Genomic DNA, 19,891 nt, shown 5'->3' on the forward strand with positions numbered 1-19,891 from the left:
GCAAAAGAAATCCAAGTTGGTCCTTTTGATTTGCTCGCGCCTAGTTAATACACTAAACCTAATTGTATAAAAAAATGATAAAGATAACTTACAAATGTTTGTTTTGATTATCGGGTACAAAACTCAAATCCCACAAGACTATTAATGTTGAGCTCTCCCGCCTAATACATTTTCTTGCTTTCTTTTTCGAGGTGGGTATCTAACAATACTTTAAACCACTTAACTTTTCGACCATGTAATTTTTCCTAATAAGATGTAATAAATGTTAAAGCATAAACAGTATGATATTTGTCCAAATTTTTTAAATTAAATTTACATATAAAACTAGCTTACCAATCGGATACGACGCTCATCAACCCCTATAGATCTGCCCATCGGCATACACCGCCACTGATGCCCTCTTTAACGTGGTTGTCTTTCCCACCCGCGGACTTTTCTAACCAATTTTTTGTGTTCAACCCCTGTAAAGAGAAAAAAAAATATTTGAAAAAAATTATAAAAATAAACAATAATTGTAAGGCCCCGAACTCGGTAGCCCTACTTTCGCGTCGGATTTACTCATAAACACAGTTCTTACAAATCAGAGTTCATTAAAACTTTCGCGGAATATAAAAACTTTCATGAAACGTTACAGCAATCCAAAACTTGCCTTATGTAACAATTCCGACGAAACCCGGTATATCCTAACCGGTAGACAATAGTTACGTCATATTTGATGTCGGGTACATGAATTACCATAGTAATTATACGAGAATACATGGTTCACTGTATTGATTGTACGGGAATATATAATTCATCGCATTGAATATGCGATTAATCGATCGATAGTTATTGAAACCCGAACGAATCGAGGGTTCAATTATAGACGAGATATATGATATTTAGTGATTTCACGAAGCATTAATGCTTCAGGATAAGTAAAGTACGGCACAGAAAAAGAATTTCGATTTAATAGTACGTCGGTACGTTAAACGAAACCTTTAATACCAAACCGAGCAAGAGACGATCGATCAAGCCGAAAAAGATGCGCGATTACTAATAATATGATGTTCTAAGATAATAAATGCCATGGTTTAAGTTTTTAAAGTTTTATAAATTTGTTTTATATAAATTTCATTTTTTAAGCCGAAAACGACCGTTTTAGCCTCGTTTTAAGCCGAATTAAACATTTAACCGAAAAACGAACTGAACCAGATTATCCAAAACATTATCCGGATTTCGAGAATCCAAATGAGTGGCCAAGAATGAAGAAGTGGGTCCCACCCCACCCCTTATCAATTTCCGATCGGAAATGGGTCTAACCCCATTCCATTTTCTTTTCTTTTTTCACACAAACATATCCAACAATCTTCAACTCTCTAAACTACATGGACTAAAAACCGAGATTTTAGCAAGAAAACCGATGTAAAAATCGAGTTATATATGTTTCCATCTTCGTTTCTTGAGTTTATTTGCAAGAAAATGAGGTTTCAAAGATGAAAACTGATTTTTGCATGATCAAGTGATGTATACGGGTTATACAAGGGATCTTGGTCCAAGAAAGGGGTTAAACGAACCAAGAACGAATTTTTACGGTTTAAATCTTTGTTTTGAATCATAACCGAAACTATAGTGTAAGAGGCTTGATCGTGAGTGTAAATTGCTTGGTATTGTGGTATGTTGGTTTTAGGCTCTGTGTTTAGTGGTAGATAAGGCGGAAAGACGAGTTTGTAGCTTGTAGTGGCGGAAAACGAAAGGTATATTCGGTTATGTTCGGTTTTGGAGTTTTTGGACAGATTGTTGATCGTTTAGAGTTGGGTCATGAAATTTTACAGGGATGTTCTATATATGAAAATATGAGTTCTGTGAATTTGTGGTAATATTTGGACAAAGGATGAATATTTGGTGAATTTAATGCTCGGTTTTGGCCAAAAATGGTGAAAAATAGTTAATTATCATGAAAAATTCTGGAAAATTTCAGATAATCTTTTTATATCATGTATAAGTCACACACAAAATTTGAGATCATTTGGAAAAATCTAAGTAGACTTTTCGGTTAAACGAGTTCTAGGGTTTTCTAGCTCGGTTTTAGTGAAAAGGGCATGTAAAAGAAGATTTTGGTTCTGGAAAAATTACAGGGGACTATGTGGATGGCAGTGGACATCCAGGAGAAATTTGGGATTTTTCTAAGATCGTTTGGTATTTACGACATATTTAGTGTTTAAATGGTGTTTAAAAATAGATAAATAAATTTTAAATATAAGAATTAATTCTGGAAATATTTTTATAAAATTCTCCACTGTTAAAAAGTGATTTGTACAAAATTTCAAGATCCGAGATTAAACGGATAATTATTTGTGCTAATTATCAAACTTTTAAAGTTAAAACGCGTAAACCGGTGAAGATCGCTTAAGCGAGCTGACTGGTGTATAAAAACCCTAAAAATGAACTATTTCATATAATTGAGTTAAACAAGTAAAAATAAATCATTCGAACATAATTCGGATGATTTGAGTAATTTTAACCTATTTTAACAGTTTCCGGTACGCCAAAGACGGAAACGAGTCCCGCGGCCAATCGGGACGTCTAAACCGAGCTCTAATTTCACATCTTTAATTAAATTTTCAGTCAACCACTACTCTCGGGTCGTGTGTGACCAAACTCATTTTTAAACATAAAAACGGGTAACCGTGCTAGGCACGCAAAACGGGGAAAACAAGCTATTAGAAACTTTGACTGTTGAACTCTAAACGACATCACAATCTGAGTCCGGAGAAGTGTTTCTGGGTCAACCTTGCCCCCAGGACGGGTACAGTGCTGGGTTAACAGTGTCCCCAGATGTAACGGTTAACTTGGTTAAAGTTATATTAATAATGAGTGTATAGTAACGATCGTAGGGATCATATTACAGATTGGACGTGTTAACTGATAATGATTGTTGTTACCTGCTTGCATGTGCTAAGGTGAGTTTCACGAGCCCCTTTTTCTGAATTGTTTTTAAATAGTTTCTCGGGGCGGAAGCATGTTATTACTGAAATGTTTAAATACATACTGAACGCATGGACTTGCGTTGATTTATATATATTTTATTGTACGGGAATCGTACGGAAATGTACTAAGATGGTAATTGTCTGAGTTGCTAACATTCTAAGGCCCCGGAACACGAGTGATTAACTGAAAGCCGGTAGAATGTGGATAGTACTATTGGTTTGACAAACCCAACTGGTCCGACATGGATTTGCTGATGTTTCCCAGCCAGTTGCACACGTCTATTTTGTTGTTATTTATTTTGCTATGTAATGTTAGACATAGCGGTTTGGGGCAGTTCCGTGGGCGGGGGATATGCCACGGGCCCGTGGGCGGGGGATATGCCACGGGGGTTGTGTGTGATAGTCAGAGGTTTCACTTGTGGGCTCAGCATAATTACATCGTAATTCTGGGTTAACATTGCCCCCGGAATGAGTACAGTACTGGGTTAACAGTGTCCCCAGATAATATTATATTTTGATATGGATTTATCATGGTTTACTCAAATTTTGAAACTCACCAACTATTCGTAGTTGACCCGTTTTCTCACATGCTTTTCAGATACAATTAAGATGAAGTGATTGCTTACGTGCTAAGTGCTTGATGTGTGTAAGATTTGCGTGCAGGATATTATGATACATTATAACAAATAGAATTGTGTATCGTATTGTATGATGTGTGTATCACCTAGACGGTAATGAAATACAAGATAATGTAATTTGAAGTATATTAATGTATTCAGTTTTCTTTATAAACAATGTGGTTGATATCAGAGGTGTCTGTTGCATCCCGTTTACGTTTCCGCTGCGGTTACGGGGTGTTACAGAAGTTGGTATCAGAGTCATTGGTTATAAAAGAATTAGGATGTCTTTAAAAGATACCTAAAATATAACTAGTAGCTCAAGTATTATAGGATCTGAATATCAACTAATAATTTATAGTGACGAGATCTGGATGAACTTGGACGAACAAGTGAGTTATTATGGTCCGGAACATAATAACAAACTTGTCCGCACGAGGGAGTTCAGGGGAAATCACGGGGTACATTAATAGGTAAAAATGGCAACATATGTGTAAAGTATATAATATTATTTATACGTGCTAATGTGTATATATATAGATGTACATATCTTGTGGGTACATGAATTGAGAAATAGGACCCGGATAAGGAACCGGGGGATGAAATAATAAAAGTACCGAGGATGCTGAAATTTCTAGAGCATCGGTTGATGATAAGTCTGACTTATCGGGCTATAGTTATGATAGTACCAAGTTAGATCTCCTGTTTGACATTAACCAGAAATATCTAGTAACCGTCACTCCCAACCAAAATTGATAAATCCCTTACCCTACCAACACCGGTACCGTATATCCTAATAACCCCCTATGTTCACCCGAACCGCCAACCCTCACGTACGGACGAACCTGTACCTGAACCCATTCTTGTTCCATTAAAATAAAAATAAAATAATAATAATAAAATGGATAATAAATGAGCAGATAAAAATAATATATAGAAATATATATATGTATTGCTCATTCTCAAACATATGAGACATACCACCTCCAGATCGAGAATTACTGATTTTAGCAAACCTAGAACGCCTGAGGACATTGACTGAGCAAGTGATAGAGTTTCCCATAATAGTAATTAATAATATTTGAAGGCAACCCATGTTGCGCGATTACCTTGAACCTTGCAACTCCCTATGTTAACCTTACATCCGTTAGATGCATATACCCATGTATACTCGAATAGAATGATTACCCATACACAAAGAGGTGTTGAAATCATTATAGCATAGTTGGTTATTCGTTCGTAGGTGGTATACCGTGTATGCCGGATATACGAATAGACACGGATATTATAACTCCGTGGTACGTAATCGTTTGGTGCTCACGGTGAGCATGTATCGGTTATGCTGACATGCAGAAGGATATTAAAATCAAGTATAGTAAACATTAATCTTTGTTGAGAAAGAACTATATGTCAGTTGGTGACAAGAGTATGAAAAATATTTAAACGTTAACCGACGTCAGGTTAAGTCCATATGTTATTATATTTGTGGGACATATATACTAGATACTAGTATGTGTAATATGTATGATAATACTTGGTGTGTATGTGTACTTGCTGTTATAATTGAGCTGGTAACGAGTTATACGGTGAAATTAATATTGATCACTGCGTACGGGATGAGTACGGCAGAATGACATAAAGAGAGTAACTCCAATGATGGAGATTGATATGATTCAGTTGATTGCTCAAAGATAGCAGATGATGATACCGAGTGTCGTATCACAGATCACTGCTAGTGTTGATGCAAATGTGATCGCAGACTTATAGATCGAGCAATCACATGATTATGAATATTTCAATTCTTAGTGTTATTACTAAGAGTGTTAATGTCCCACCGAATACTATTATGACTACAAGTATTAGTTATAAACTAAACATGAATAGTAGTCGTAATGAATTAGATCCGGTATAAAGGATATGTTTATCGGTTGTGTTAAGGGGATTATTAATTGTTTACTGATGGTAAAGGGTGGAATAGATTAGCGAGTGGATAGAAAAGACCGAAATGGTTAAGGATATTAGTAAGAGTCTAGAACATTGTGTAGTGAAATATGCTACAGATATGTTGGTAGATTATGTTGTATCGTGATGGAACACGATGGTACGAAATTATAGTTAGAAAATTATTACTCAGATGATATGGTCGGAATTTAAAATTCTTGGGCTAGAACACTTTTATTCAAGTAATTAAGTTCAGAGATTGGAAACTGAGCTATGGAAGATAGAAATTCTGTATGCTGATCACTTAGAAAACGCTAATCGTTTGAAGGAATTGTCATGTCTGGTAACATGGCTAATTACTCCTGAAACTAAGCGAAGTGAGCGCAACATTGGGGACTAACTCCATCGATAAGGAGTATAGTCAATCCTGTAAAATATACAACCTTTGGAAGGGTTGTGTCACAAGCCAGCATTGATATATTTGACTCTATGGGAAGCGGACTGGAAGGACGTTAGGTGAGACGTCGAGTAATAAAGAAGAGAAATGATAAAGGTATAGTGCAAGATAGACTTTTGAATAAGTAGGCATGTCCTACAACCCAGAATTATACCAAGACTAGTTCTGGTGTGAAAACATGAACCGCATGAAGGGTCCTTCCCTAAATGTGGAAAATATGGTCATCGGCAGGAAGAAGAATGTCGAGGTATAGTAAGCCACGGGTGTGGTAAAGATGGATGTAATGCCCTAATTGTAGAACCAATTGAAGCCATGTGAACCGGCAACCCCAACCCATTCGTGTACAACCACTCCGAACCCAACAACCTCAATAACAATCCATCCAAAGAAATCAAATTATGCCAAACAGTTGTACTTGCTATGAATGTGGCAGTACAGAACGTTTCAAGAGAAATTGCCCAAAGTTGAACCAAGGTGTCGTTGGAAGACGAACCTCAAGACATGCATCAACCTCGGATCAAGCAAGGAGCCGTGCTTTTGTGAGTAATTCGAATAAAGCACGTCATGATCCAAAGGTGGTATTAAGTACGTTGTAGTTTTAAATCAATAGGCTTCAGTGATATTTTTACGGTCGCCGATAGAAGTTAGTTCCTGTTTAACCTCCTATCATTTGGAAAGATACAGATTAGTGAAACTATAGAACCCTATACTGTAGAATCGCTAACGGTGAATCCCTAATGGTTAACTAAATTGTTCGGAATTGCCCTATTATTCTGAACGATTAATCGTTTCCTTATTGACCTACGACCAGTAAAGTTAAGAAGTTTTGACGTAATAGTTAACATGGATTGGCTAACTCAACATGAAGCTGAAATCAAATATGAAAAAAAGATGATTAGAAGCTCTCCTTCGGACGATGAAGCGATTAGATACAGAGAAAAGTGTACGGTATTATGTTACCACTCTAGTCTCATCTTGAGATGCTATAATATTTACGACAAGAAAACGTGGTGTATTTAACAAACGCGATTGCCAAAGTATTTAAAAGAAAACATATAGAAGATGTTTCGGTGATACGTAAATATCCAGAAGTTTTCCCAGAAGAACTTCCTGGGTTACCGCCAACCCGACAGGTCGAATTCAGAATCGATTTAATGCCTCAAGCTGGCCCTGTTGCTAAAGCACCCTACCGACTTGCACCGTCCGAGATGCAAGAATTATCCAATCAGTTACAAGAATTGTTTGGATAAGGTTCTATACGACCTAGTTAGTCACCATGGGGTGCGCCAGTTTTAATTGGGAAATGAAGGACGGAAGTGTTAGGATTTGTATTGATTAGAGAGAATTGAATAAAATGACGATCAAGAATAGGTATTCACTTCTTCGAAATAAATGATCTATTTAACCAACTGCAAGGGGCGATTTATCTTTAGAAAATTGATCTTATATATAGTTATCACCAAATGAAAAATCCAAGAGGAGGACGTTGCAGCAACAGCGTTTCGGACTCGCTACGACCATTATGAATTCTTATTCATGCTGTTCGGGTTAACAAATACGCAGGCAGTATTCATGGAACTCATGAATCGAGTCTGTAAACCTTACTTTGACAAATTTGTCATAGCATTCATTGATAATATTTTGATATATTCGCAACGTAAAGAAGAGCACGAACGACGGTTAAGGAAAATTGTGGAAGTGTTAAAGCAAGATGAGCTATACGCGAAGTTTTCGAAATGTGATTTTGAATAAAGAAGGCATAATCCCTTGGTCATGTTGTAAAGCAACAAGGATTTCGCAAAGATCCAAATAAGATAGAAACCGTTAAAATTGTGCCAAGCGCCGATTTTAAGTCTCCCCGATGGAGACGATGGTTTTGTCGCGTATTGTGACGCATCGCGTAAAGGGTTAGGATGCGTGTTGACGCAGTATAATAAGGTTATAGCCTATGCTTCCCGACAGTTAAAAGTACACGAGAAAAATTACACTACTCACGACTTAGAACTGGGAGCGGTTATCTTCGCAATTAAAATCTGGAGACATTATCTCTACGGTACGAAGTGCACCATCTTCACCGATCATAAAAGTTTGCAGCACATATTCGATCAGAAAGAACTGAATATGAGGCAACGAAGATGGGTCGAGTTGTTAAGCGATTATGACTGTGACATCCGTTATCACCCCAGCAAGGCTAACGTCGTAGCCGATGCCTTGAGTAGGAAAGATCGGGTTAAGCCATTGCGAGTGAAGGCGCTAGGGATGATAGTCCAGTCGAACCTTTCGGACCTGATTCGAGTCGCTCAACGTGAGACGTTGAAAGAGGAACAATTGGAAAGGGAGGAGCTTTACGGCAATGAGAAGAATGTCGAACAGCGCGTGGACGAAATTCTCTACTTCAAAAATCGGGTTTGGATCCCGACCCTCCATGACCTTCGTGAATTAATCATGGACGAAGCGCATAGATCGAAATATTCCATACATCCGGGATCGGATTAGACTATTGATGATACGAATATCTAAAAGGATTTTATTAATGGCCGAGTTTGGAGAAAGATATGGTTACGTATGTTGGTGAATATTTAAGTTATGCAAGAGATAAGGCTGCATACCGAAAACCCTTGGGAACGCCACAACGACAGAAAATTCGCCAATGATAGTGGGAATAAATTACAATGGATTTCGGGACGCAAATTCCCAAGATATATCAAAGGCATGAGGTAAATTGGGTAATCGCGGATCGATTAACCAATCCTCGCATTTCATCCCAATCCATGTCGATTAATGAATTCTCGCCCAAATTCATGTTGGTGAAATGGTATCTCGTCGTGGAGTACCATTTTCAATTATCTCAGATCGAAATAGTCATCCTACTTCCAATATTGGAAGGCGGGGAAGGAAGCATCGAGAGCTTGAAGCTTTCTATGGGTGAAGTATTTATCACTAATTTGTTAAATTGAAAATGGGAGTCAATCAAGCCATAAGATTTGAATTGATTCGAGAATCAACCAATCGGATTTATAATATTTAAGATAAGTTGAAAGCAGCGCGAGATTGGCAAAGGATTTATGCCAACATTCAAAAGAAACCATTGTCGCCAGAAAGAGGTGACAAGGTATTTTTAAGGCATCACCTTAGAGAAGTGATATGAGGTTTGGAAAAACCGAAAATAGCTCCTTAATATACAGGACCTCATGAGACTATCTCCAAGATTGGTCATGTAGTTTATCGATTAAAGTACTCCAGTGGCTAAGTACTATACATAATGTTTTGCCATGTATACGGATTGAAAAGTGCCTAAGCGATGAGGCAACGAAAGTACTAGTAATAGAGGTACTCATAGAAGACATGCTTGATATCATAACTAATTCCGTAGAGATAGTAGACGGGAAAACTAAACAGTTTGGACATACCAAGCTTTATTGATTAAGATTAAGTGGAATTCACAGCGAGGACCAGATTATACCTGGTAACGCGAGGGTGAATTCTGAAGGAAAAACCCCCCACCTTTCTCTCGAAAGGGGATAGTGGGCGTGTAAAATTTCGAGGACGAAATTTCTTAACCGGGGGAGAATGTAACGATTCCGACGAAACCCGGTATACCCTAACCGGTAGACAATAGTTACGTCATATTTGATGTCGGGTACATGAATTACCATAGTAATTATACGAGAATGCATGGTTCACTGTATTGATTGTACGGGAATATATAATTCATTGCATTGAATATGCGATTAATCGATCGATAGTTATTGAAACCCGAACGAATCGAGGGTTCAATTATAGACGAGAAATATGATATTTAGTGATTTCACGAAGCATTAATGCTTCAGGATAAGTAAAGTACGGCACAGAAAAAGAATTTCGATTTAATAGTACGTCGGTACGTTAAACGAAACCTTTAATACCAAACCGAGCAAGAGACGATCGATCAAGCCGAAAAAGATGCGCGATTACTAATAATATGATGTTCTAAGATAATAAATGCCATGGTTTAAGTTTTTAAAGTTTTATAAATTGGTTTTATATAAATTTCATTTTTTAAGCCGAAAACGACCGTTTTAGCCTCGTTTTAAGCCGAATTAAACATTTAACCGAAAAACGAACTGAACCAGATTATCCAAAACATTATCCGAATTTCGAGAATCCAAATGAGTGGCCAAGAATGAAGAAGTGGGTCCCACCCCACCCCTTATCAATTTCCGATCGGAAATGGGTCTAACCCCATTCCATTTTCTTTTCTTTTTTCACACAAACATATCCAACAATCTTCAACTCTCTAAACTCCATGGACTAAAAACCGAGATTTTAGCAAGAAAACCGAGGTAAAAATCGAGTTATATATGTTTCCATCTTCGTTTCTTGAGTTTATTTGCAAGAAAATGAGGTTTCAAAGATGAAAACTGATTCTTGCATGATCAAGTGATGTATACGGGTTATACAAGGGATCTTGGTCCAAGAAAGGGGTTAAACGAACCAAGAACGAATTTTTACGGTTTAAATCTTTGTTTTGAATCATAACCGAAACTATAGTGTAAGAGGCTTGATCGTGAGTGTAAATTGCTTGGTATTGTGGTATGTTGGTTTTAGGCTCTGTGTTTAGTGGTAGATAAGGCGGAAAGACGAGTTTGTAGCTTGTAGTGGTGGAAAACGAAAGGTATATTCGGTTATGTTCGGTTTTGGAGTTTTTGGACAGATTGTTGATCGTTTAGAGTTGGGTCATGAAATTTTACAGGGATGTTCTATATATGAAAATATGAGTTCTGTGAATTTGTGGTAATATTTGGACAAATGATGAATATTTGGTGAATTTAATGCTCGGTTTTGGCCAAAAATGGTTAAAAATAGTTAAATATCATGAAAAATTCTGGAAAATTTCAGATAAGCTTTTTATATCATGTATAAGTCACAAAAAAAATTTGAGGTCATTTGGAAAAGTCTAAGTAGACTTTTCGGTTAAACGAGTTCTAGGGTTTTCTAGCTCGGTTTTAGTGAAAAGGGCATGTAAAAGAAGATTTTGGTTCTGGAAATATTACAGGGGACTATGTAGATGGCAGGGGACATCCAGGAGAAATTTGGGATTTTTCTAAGATCGTTTGGTATTTACGACATATTTAGTGTTTAAATGGTGTTTAAAAATAGATAAATAAATTTTAAATATAAGAATTAATTCTGGAAATATTTTTATAAAATTCCCCACTGTTAAAAAGTGATTTGTGCAAAATTTCAAGATCCGAGATTAAACGGATAATTATTTGTGCTAATTATCAAACTTTTAAAGTTAAAACGCATAAACCGGTGAAGATCGCTTAAGCGAGCTGACTTGTGTATAAAAACCCTAAAAATGAACTATTTTCATATAATTGAGTTAAACAAGTAAAAATAAATCATCCGAAAATAATTCGGATGATTTGAGTAATTTTAACCTATTTTAACAGTTTCCGGTACGACAAAGACGGAAACGAGTCCCGCGGCCAATCGGGACGTCTAAATCGAGCTCTAATTTCACCTCTTTAATTAAATTATCAGTCAACCACTACTCTCGGGTCGTGTGTGACCAAACTCATTTTTGAAACATAAAAACGGGTAACCGTGCTAGGCACGCAAAACGGGAAAAACAAGCTATTAGAAAATTTGACTGTTGAACTCTAAACGACATCACAATCTGAGTCCGGAGAAGTGTTTCTGGGTCAACCTTGCCCCCAGGACGGGTACAGTGCTGGGTTAACAGTGTCCCCAGACGTACCGGTTAACTTGGTTAAAGTTATATTAATAATGAGTGTATAGTAACGATCGTAGGGATCATATTACAGATTGGACGTGTTAACTGATAATGATTGTTGTTACCTGCTTGCATGTGCTAAGGTGAGTTTCACGAGCCCCTTTTTATGAATTGTTTATAAATAGTTTCTCGGGGCGGAAGCATGTTATTACTGAAATGTTTAAATACATACTGAACGCATGGACTTGCGTGGATTTATATATATTTTATTGTACGGGAATCGTACGGAAATGTATTAAGATGGTAATTGTCTGAGTTGCTAACATTCTAAGGCCCCGGAACACGAGTGATTAACTGAAAGCCGGTAGAGTGTGGATAGTACTATTGGTTTGACAAACCCAACTGGTCCGGCATGGATTTGCTGATGTTTCCCAGCCAGTAGCACACGTCTATTTTGTTGTTATTTATTTTGCTATGTAATGTTAGACATAGCGGTTTAGGGCAGTTCTGTGGGCGGGGGATATGCCACGGGCCCGTGGGCGGGGGATATGCCACGGGGGTTGTGTGTGATAGTCAGAGGTTTCAATTGTGGGCTCAGCATAATTACATCGTAATTCTGGGTTAACATTGCCCCCGGAATGAGTACAGTACTGGGTTAACAGTGTCCCCAGATAATATTATATTTTGATATGGATTTATCATGGTTTACTCAAATTGTGAAACTCACCAACTATTCGTAGTTGACCCGTTTTCTCACATGCTTTTCAGGTACAATTAAGATGAAGTGATTGCTTACGTGCTAAGTGCTTGATGTGTGTAAGATTTGCGTGCAGGATATTATGATACATTATAACAAATAGAATTGTGTATCGTATTGTATGATGTGTGTATCACCTAGACGGTAATGAAATACAAGATAATGTAATTTGAAGTATATTAATGTATTCAGTTTTCTTTATAAACAATGTGGTTGATATCAGAGGTGTCTGTTGCAACCCGTTTACGTTTCCGCTGCGGTTACGGGGTGTTACACCTTAATTAAACATTCTTGTCTTTCAAAATAAACGTCAATTACATTAATAACGAAGTCACGTATAGGCTTACCCTACCACGTACTATCGTCATGCCACTAACACTCTTACTAGACTCTGCCACTTCTATCACAATCTACCCCTACTTGTCTACAGCACACTTTATATCAATACAATATTTACATAATAAGCAAGTCACATCATAGAATACATACACACTAACAACCACTTGACCATCACTATCCTTGGCGATACGTGCAATATCCGAAGATCGTTCACGTACCGACAAGCATTACATAATAGCTACTTGTATAACATCTATACACTTACCACTTAAGGTAAGTGTATTCACACTTTCACATCTAACCTGCTTACCTTACCACTTAGCCTCTTATTTACACCTACCACCTTGACACTTTGCCACTTTAATAACGTATAACGTTATGCCACTTTGCCACTTTGCCACTTTAATAACGTATAACGTTATGCCACTTTGCCACTTTAATAACGTAAAACGTTATGCCACTTTGCCACTTTAATAACGTATAACGTTATGCCACTTTGCCACTTTAATAATGTAAAATGTTATGCCACTTTAATAACGTATAACGTTATGCCACTTTGCCACTTTAATAACGTAAAACGTTATGCCACTTTGCCACTTTAATAACGAAGGCACGTATAGGCTTACCCTACCACGTACTATCGTTATGCCACTAACACTCTTACTAGACTCTTGCCACTTCTAACACGCTCTACCTCTACTTGTCTACAACACGCTTCATATCATTTACATAATAAGCAAGTCACATCAACAATCATACACACATAATAACGATGGCACGTACAGGCTTTCCCTATCACGCGCTCACGTTATGCCACTAACACCCTTACTAGACTCTTGCCACTTCTAACACACTCTACCTCTACCTGCCTATATCACACTTCATATCAGTTCAGTATTTACGTAATAAACAAGTCACATCATAACATTCATACACACTATCAAACACTTGGAATTTACTATCCTTGGCGATACGTGCAATATCCGAAGATCGTTCACGTACCGACAAGCATTATAACATATATACCTCATGTAACATCTATAGCATACACTTACCACTTAAGGTAAGTGTATTCACACTTCACATCGAGTATGCACACAGCCCCGAAAACATAATAAGGAAATGGGGCTAGAAACTCACCTGAACTCTGCTTCTTCCTCCGATAGTTGTAAATCCCTTCTTTAACTGAGCTCGGCTGACTGTATAAGTTACACGTATCAATACTCGCCTGATTTAATCTGGTGGCCTAGTATTAGCTTACTTTTACTTATCGTTTTTAATCTATTTTCTAATCGAACTTGGCTTTAGGCGAAGTTAAACCTTAGGCGAACTTGGCTTTAGGCGAAGTTGTCATCAGGCGAACTTTGCTTTAGGCGAAGTTGTCATCAGGCGAACTTAGCTTTAGGCGAAGTTGTCATCAGGCGAACTTAGCTTTAGGCGAAGTTCTCAGTTAGGCGAACTTGGCCGTAAGCGAAGTTATCAATTAGGCGAACTTGGCCTCGGGCGAAGTTACCAGTTAGGCGAACTTGGCCGTAAGCGAAGTTATCAATTAGGCGAACTTGGCCTCAGGCGAAGTTATCGCTTTGAAGGCGAAGTTATCGCTTTGAAGGCGAAGTTGCCCAGTTCGCGGCGAAGTTGCCCAGTCCAGCCGCTGTTTGGTTTCTGTCAAGCATTTTGGCGATTTTAACACCCTTGTTATGGTTCAACATCACCCACTACGTTCCCCAACCGTTTTCGGTCGTTTATACACTATAAAGCTTGGATCTTTAAACTTCAAAGATCAAGAATCATACATTTTTGAGCTTGTTTGGATCTCGTTTAACTTGTTTAATCACAACTAATCGCTCACCCTCTCTCGGATCTTGTTCGTTCCTCTCCTCGGGCGAAGTTACCAGTTAGGCGAACTTGGCCGTAAGCGAAGTTATCAATTAGGCGAACTTGGCCTCAGGCGAAGTTATCACTTTGAAGGCGAAGTTATCGCTTTGAAGGCGAAGTTGCCCAGTTCGCGGCGAAGTTGCCCAGTCCAGCCGCTGTTTGGTTTCTGTCAAGCATTTTGGCGATTTTAACACCCTTGTTATGGTTCAACATCACCCACTACGTTCCCCAACCGTTTTCGGTCGTTTATACACTATAAAGCTTGGATCTTTAAACTTCAAAGATCAAGAATCATACATTTTTGAGCTTGTTTGGATCTCGTTTAACTTGTTTAATCACAACTAATCGCTCACCCTCTCTCGGATCTTGTTCGTTCCTCTCCTCGGCCGCCGGCGGTGTATGTGGTGTGTGTGTTTTGGGTGTGTGTAGAGATATGGATAAATGGATGGAATGGAAAGGATTGGGGTTTAAGGGGGTATTTATACTCCCTCAAGCCCATGGACCGAAGGCCCATATTTCCTTTTGGTCCATATCCAAACCCATCTAATTATCCTACTAAGTCTTCATGTTTTGCTATTATTATTATCGTTCCACTAACTAGTTTATTTCACCCGACAAAATAATATATTAAATATTACTTAGAAATTTCGGGATGTTACAAGTCTCCCCTCCTTAAAGAGGTTTCGTCCCCGAAACCTAGCTTATTTCTCCAAAAGGAATACCTTTGTAAAAGGAATACCTTTTTCTTTATAATCGCACACTTTATTGAATCACCTTTGCTTTCTGGGTTATCCTTCTTACTCCTGACTTGTAGTCATCGAGCGGTGATCATGTGTTTTAGCTATTAAGGTAGCTTGTCCATGAGGCTCTCGATGTCTCAAGTCTCGTCTCGTCTTTCCAAGGGCTTCCTTTGATGCTTTTGTGACATTTTGGCAACTCTCTTAGCATATCTGACTACAAGCTCCAAGCGTGACTTCTTCTTTACTTTTTGCAGTTGGAGTCAAGTTGTTTTCGTATATCGCTCTGCCTCAGATTCTTCTCGTGTCCGCCTCTTTTGTAACAGTCATCTATCTTATTTCTAAGGAAACACAAATGTTATCACTCTAGGAATTATTTAGCACATGATTCGTAAGGTAAGTAGTTAATGACGTTGATCAAGTGTAATTAACTATTTGCGTTACTCCTCAGGTTCTACATACTTCCCTTCATGATTTCACTTGTGCTTGTTTATACTCTTAAACAGTTAATCAGTTAAGATCAATTAATCCTATCCCTAACCTGCACTCATTCTTCATTTAGCAAATAAGCCAACATTAACATACACCATCTACCATACACTTTACCCTTACTGAGCTTGCTTGAGTGACACATGGCTATCTTGAACTGGCATATTCTTTCTTTCTCATTTTAAATCTTATTCTCTGTTCGAGTCTAAGCATGTAGGATGCTTAAATCTCTCGAAATTATGCTCTGATACCAACTTGTAAGGCCCCGAACCCGGTAGCCCTACTTTCGCGTCGGATTTACTCATAAACACAGTTCTTACAAATCAGAGTTCATTAAAACTTTCGCGGAATATAAAAACTTTCATAAAAAGTTACAGCAATCCAAAACTTGCCTTAATTAAACATTCTTGTCATTCAAAATAAACGTCAATTACATTAAAACATTTTGAGTCTTCAGATGCCAGTCTCCTATTCGCCCACCATGTGCCCGCTCAAGCTAGCTGTCTCATTCTACTCACCTGCGTGCATACTAAAAGTCAGCTACGCTGAGTGAGTTCTAGTTAATCAAGCAACTTATCATACAACCACTACATACAATATATACGTATCCGAAGACACATAGTCCACAGTCTAACATGCCACTGCTTAACCACTTAATTACCCCTATAGCTTAGCCTCTTAATTACCCCTACAGCTTAACCACTTATGCCACTTTATGCCACTTGATGCCACTTTAATAACGAATATCGTTATGCCACCTTGCCACTTTAATAACGAAGTCACGTATAGGCTTACCCTACCACGTACTATCGTCATGCCACTAACACTCTTACTAGACTCTGCCACTTCTATCACAATCTACCCCTACTTGTCTACAGCACACTTTATATCAATACAATATTTACATAATAAGCAAGTCACATCATAGAATACATACACACTAACAACCACTTGACCATCACTATCCTTGGCGATACGTGCAATATCCGAAGATCGTTCACGTACCGACAAGCATTACATAATAGCTACTTGTATAACATCTATACACTTACCACTTAAGGTAAATGTATTCACACTTTCACATCTAACCTACTTACCTTACCACTTAGCCTCTTATTTACACCTACCACCTTGCCACTTTGCCACTTTAATAACGTATAACGTTATGCCACTTTGCCATTTTGCCACTTTAATAACGTATAACGTTATGCCACTTTGCCACTTTAATAACGTATAACGTTATGCCACTTTGCCACTTTAATAACGTAAAACGTTATGCCACTTTGCCACTTTAATAACGTATAACGTTATGCCACTTTGCCACTTTAATAACGTAAAACGTTATGCCACTTTGCCACTTTAATAACGTATAACGTTATGCCACTTTGCCACTTTAATAACGTAAAACGTTATGCCACTTTTCCACTTTAATAACGAAGGCACGTATAGGCTTACCCTACCACGTACTATCGTTATGCCACTAACACTCTTACTAGACTCTTGCCACTTCTAACACGCTCTACCTCTACTTGTCTACAACACGCTTCATATCATTTACATAATAAGCAAGTCACATCAACAATCATACACACATAATAACGATGGCACGTACAGGCTTTCCCTATCACGCGCTCACGTTATGCCACTAACACCCTTACTAGACTCTTGCCACTTCTAACACACTCTACCTCTACCTGCCTATATCACACTTCATATCAGTTCAGTATTTACGTAATAAACAAGTCACATCATGACATTCATACACACTATCAAACACTTGGAATTTACTATCCTTGGCGATATATCCGAAGATCGTTCACGTACCGACAAGCATTATAACATATATACCTCATGTAACATCTATAGCATACACTTACCACTTAAGGTAAGTGTATTCACACTTCACATCGAGTATGCACACAGCCCCGAAAACATAACAAGGAAATGGGGCTAGAAACTCACCTGAACTCTGCTTCTTCCTCCGATAGTTGTAAATCCCTTCTTTAACTGAGCTCGGCTGACTGTATAAGTTACACGTATCAATACTCGCCTGATTTAATCTGGTGGCCTAGTATTAGCTTACTTTTACTTATCGTTTTTAATCTATTTTCTAATCGAACTTGACTTTAGGCGAAGTTAAACCTTAGGCGAACTTGGCTTTAGGCGAAGTTGTCATCAGGCGAACTTAGCTTTAGGCGAAGTTATCAGTTAGGCGAACTTGGCCGTAAGCGAAGTTATCAATTAGGCGAACTTGGCCTCAGGCGAAGTTACCAGTTAGGCGAACTTGGCCGTAAGCGAAGTTATCAATTAGGCGAACTTGGCCTCAGGCGAAGTTATCGCTTTGAAGGCGAAGTTATCGCTTTGAACCCGAAGTTGCCCAGTTCGCGGCGAAGTTGCCCCGTCCAGCCGCTGTTTGGTTTCTATCAAGCATTTTGGCGATTTTAACACCCTTGTTATGGTTCAACATCACCCACTACGTTCCCCAACCGTTTTCGGTCGTTTATACACTATAAAGCTTGGATCTTTAAACTTTTCAAAGATCAAGAATCATACCTTTTTGAGCTTGTTTGGATCTCGTTTAACTTGTTTAATCACAACTAATCGCTCACCCTCTCTCGGATCTTGTTCGTTCCTCTCCTCGGCCGCCGGCGGTGTATGTGGTGTGTGTGTTTTGGGTGTGTGTAGAGATATGGATAAATGGATGGAATGGAAAGGATTGGGGTTTAAGGGGGTATTTATACTCCCTCAAGCCCATGGACTGAAGGCCCATATTTCCTTTTGGTCCATATCCAAACCCATCTAATTATCCTACTAAGTCTTCATATTTTGCTATTATTATTATCGTTCCACTAACTCGTTTATTTCACCCGACAAAATAATATATTAAATATTACTTAGAAATTTCGGGATGTTACAATAATGTATGAACTCCCTTACCAAACATAATTTCTTCCATAGGGCATGATCCACTAATTCAAGAGGAAAATTACATATCATGTCAAATCTATATTCTTTGCCCCCAATAATATGTCTAGTGTTCTTGGGTTTTTCCTTATATCTGGTCTCCACTCACACATGATGTCCCTAATCAAACCCTTAATCAAGTTACAAAATCCGTTATATATGGGTCGTTCATTTTTTGGATTCCAAAAATAAAGCATCTGTGCAAAATAAAAAGTAAAAGGTAAATATGCAAAACTAAAACAAACAAACAAATATAAAAAGAGTTAACTAATATATTAACCCAAAATGAGCAAACACATTCTTTGGGACCATTCTAATTGTGGCCCAAGGTTCATCTTAGTGCTCCACTAGTATCTTTGTGATTTTTCTATGAATCTCATGATCCGCAAACCTACGATATTGAAATAATCAATATTGTATGGGTTTGGGCCAAATTTGAGACAAACTTTTATAATCGAGAATGGGTTTGGGATTACTTAAATCAGACCCATTGCCATCCCTAAATAAAATAAGAAAATGAAAGTATGTACGCAAAAAAGAACTTAAATTTTAGTGATTTAATTTGTTTCGGTAAGTGTCTCATACAAATTACAAACTTTAATATTAATTAGAATCCAAATATGGAAATAGCAAAATGCATACAACATAAAATAATAGCCCTACAAATCAATTTTTAACATACATATACAAATCGCAGTCACCTACCCCAGAAATCAAATGTTACGATATGTATCAATTAAAACATGAAGATAACCCAAATTAAGCCTTAAATCTGAGATACTTATGATTAAACCCAAAATCGAAACCCTATGTTGAACCATAAACCAAATTAACAGTGAAAGCCCATAAACCAAATCTTAAAACACAAATGATTTTGTACATACCTTCTACTTAGGGGACGACGATGATATGGGTGAGCAAGTAGAATCTGTATCACATCAAGGGTGAGGGTGAAATTGACCTAGCAAGGGGCGAGACTTCCTTTTTGTTTGAGCGGGATGTTCAGAATGAGAAGTGGGCTTATAAG

This window comes from Bidens hawaiensis, unplaced genomic scaffold, assembly GCF_021521415.1.
Source record: "Bidens hawaiensis isolate Kalapana, Puna unplaced genomic scaffold, B.hawaiensis_p1.1 tig00005935_1, whole genome shotgun sequence".
NCBI lineage: Eukaryota > Viridiplantae > Streptophyta > Magnoliopsida > Asterales > Asteraceae > Bidens > Bidens hawaiensis.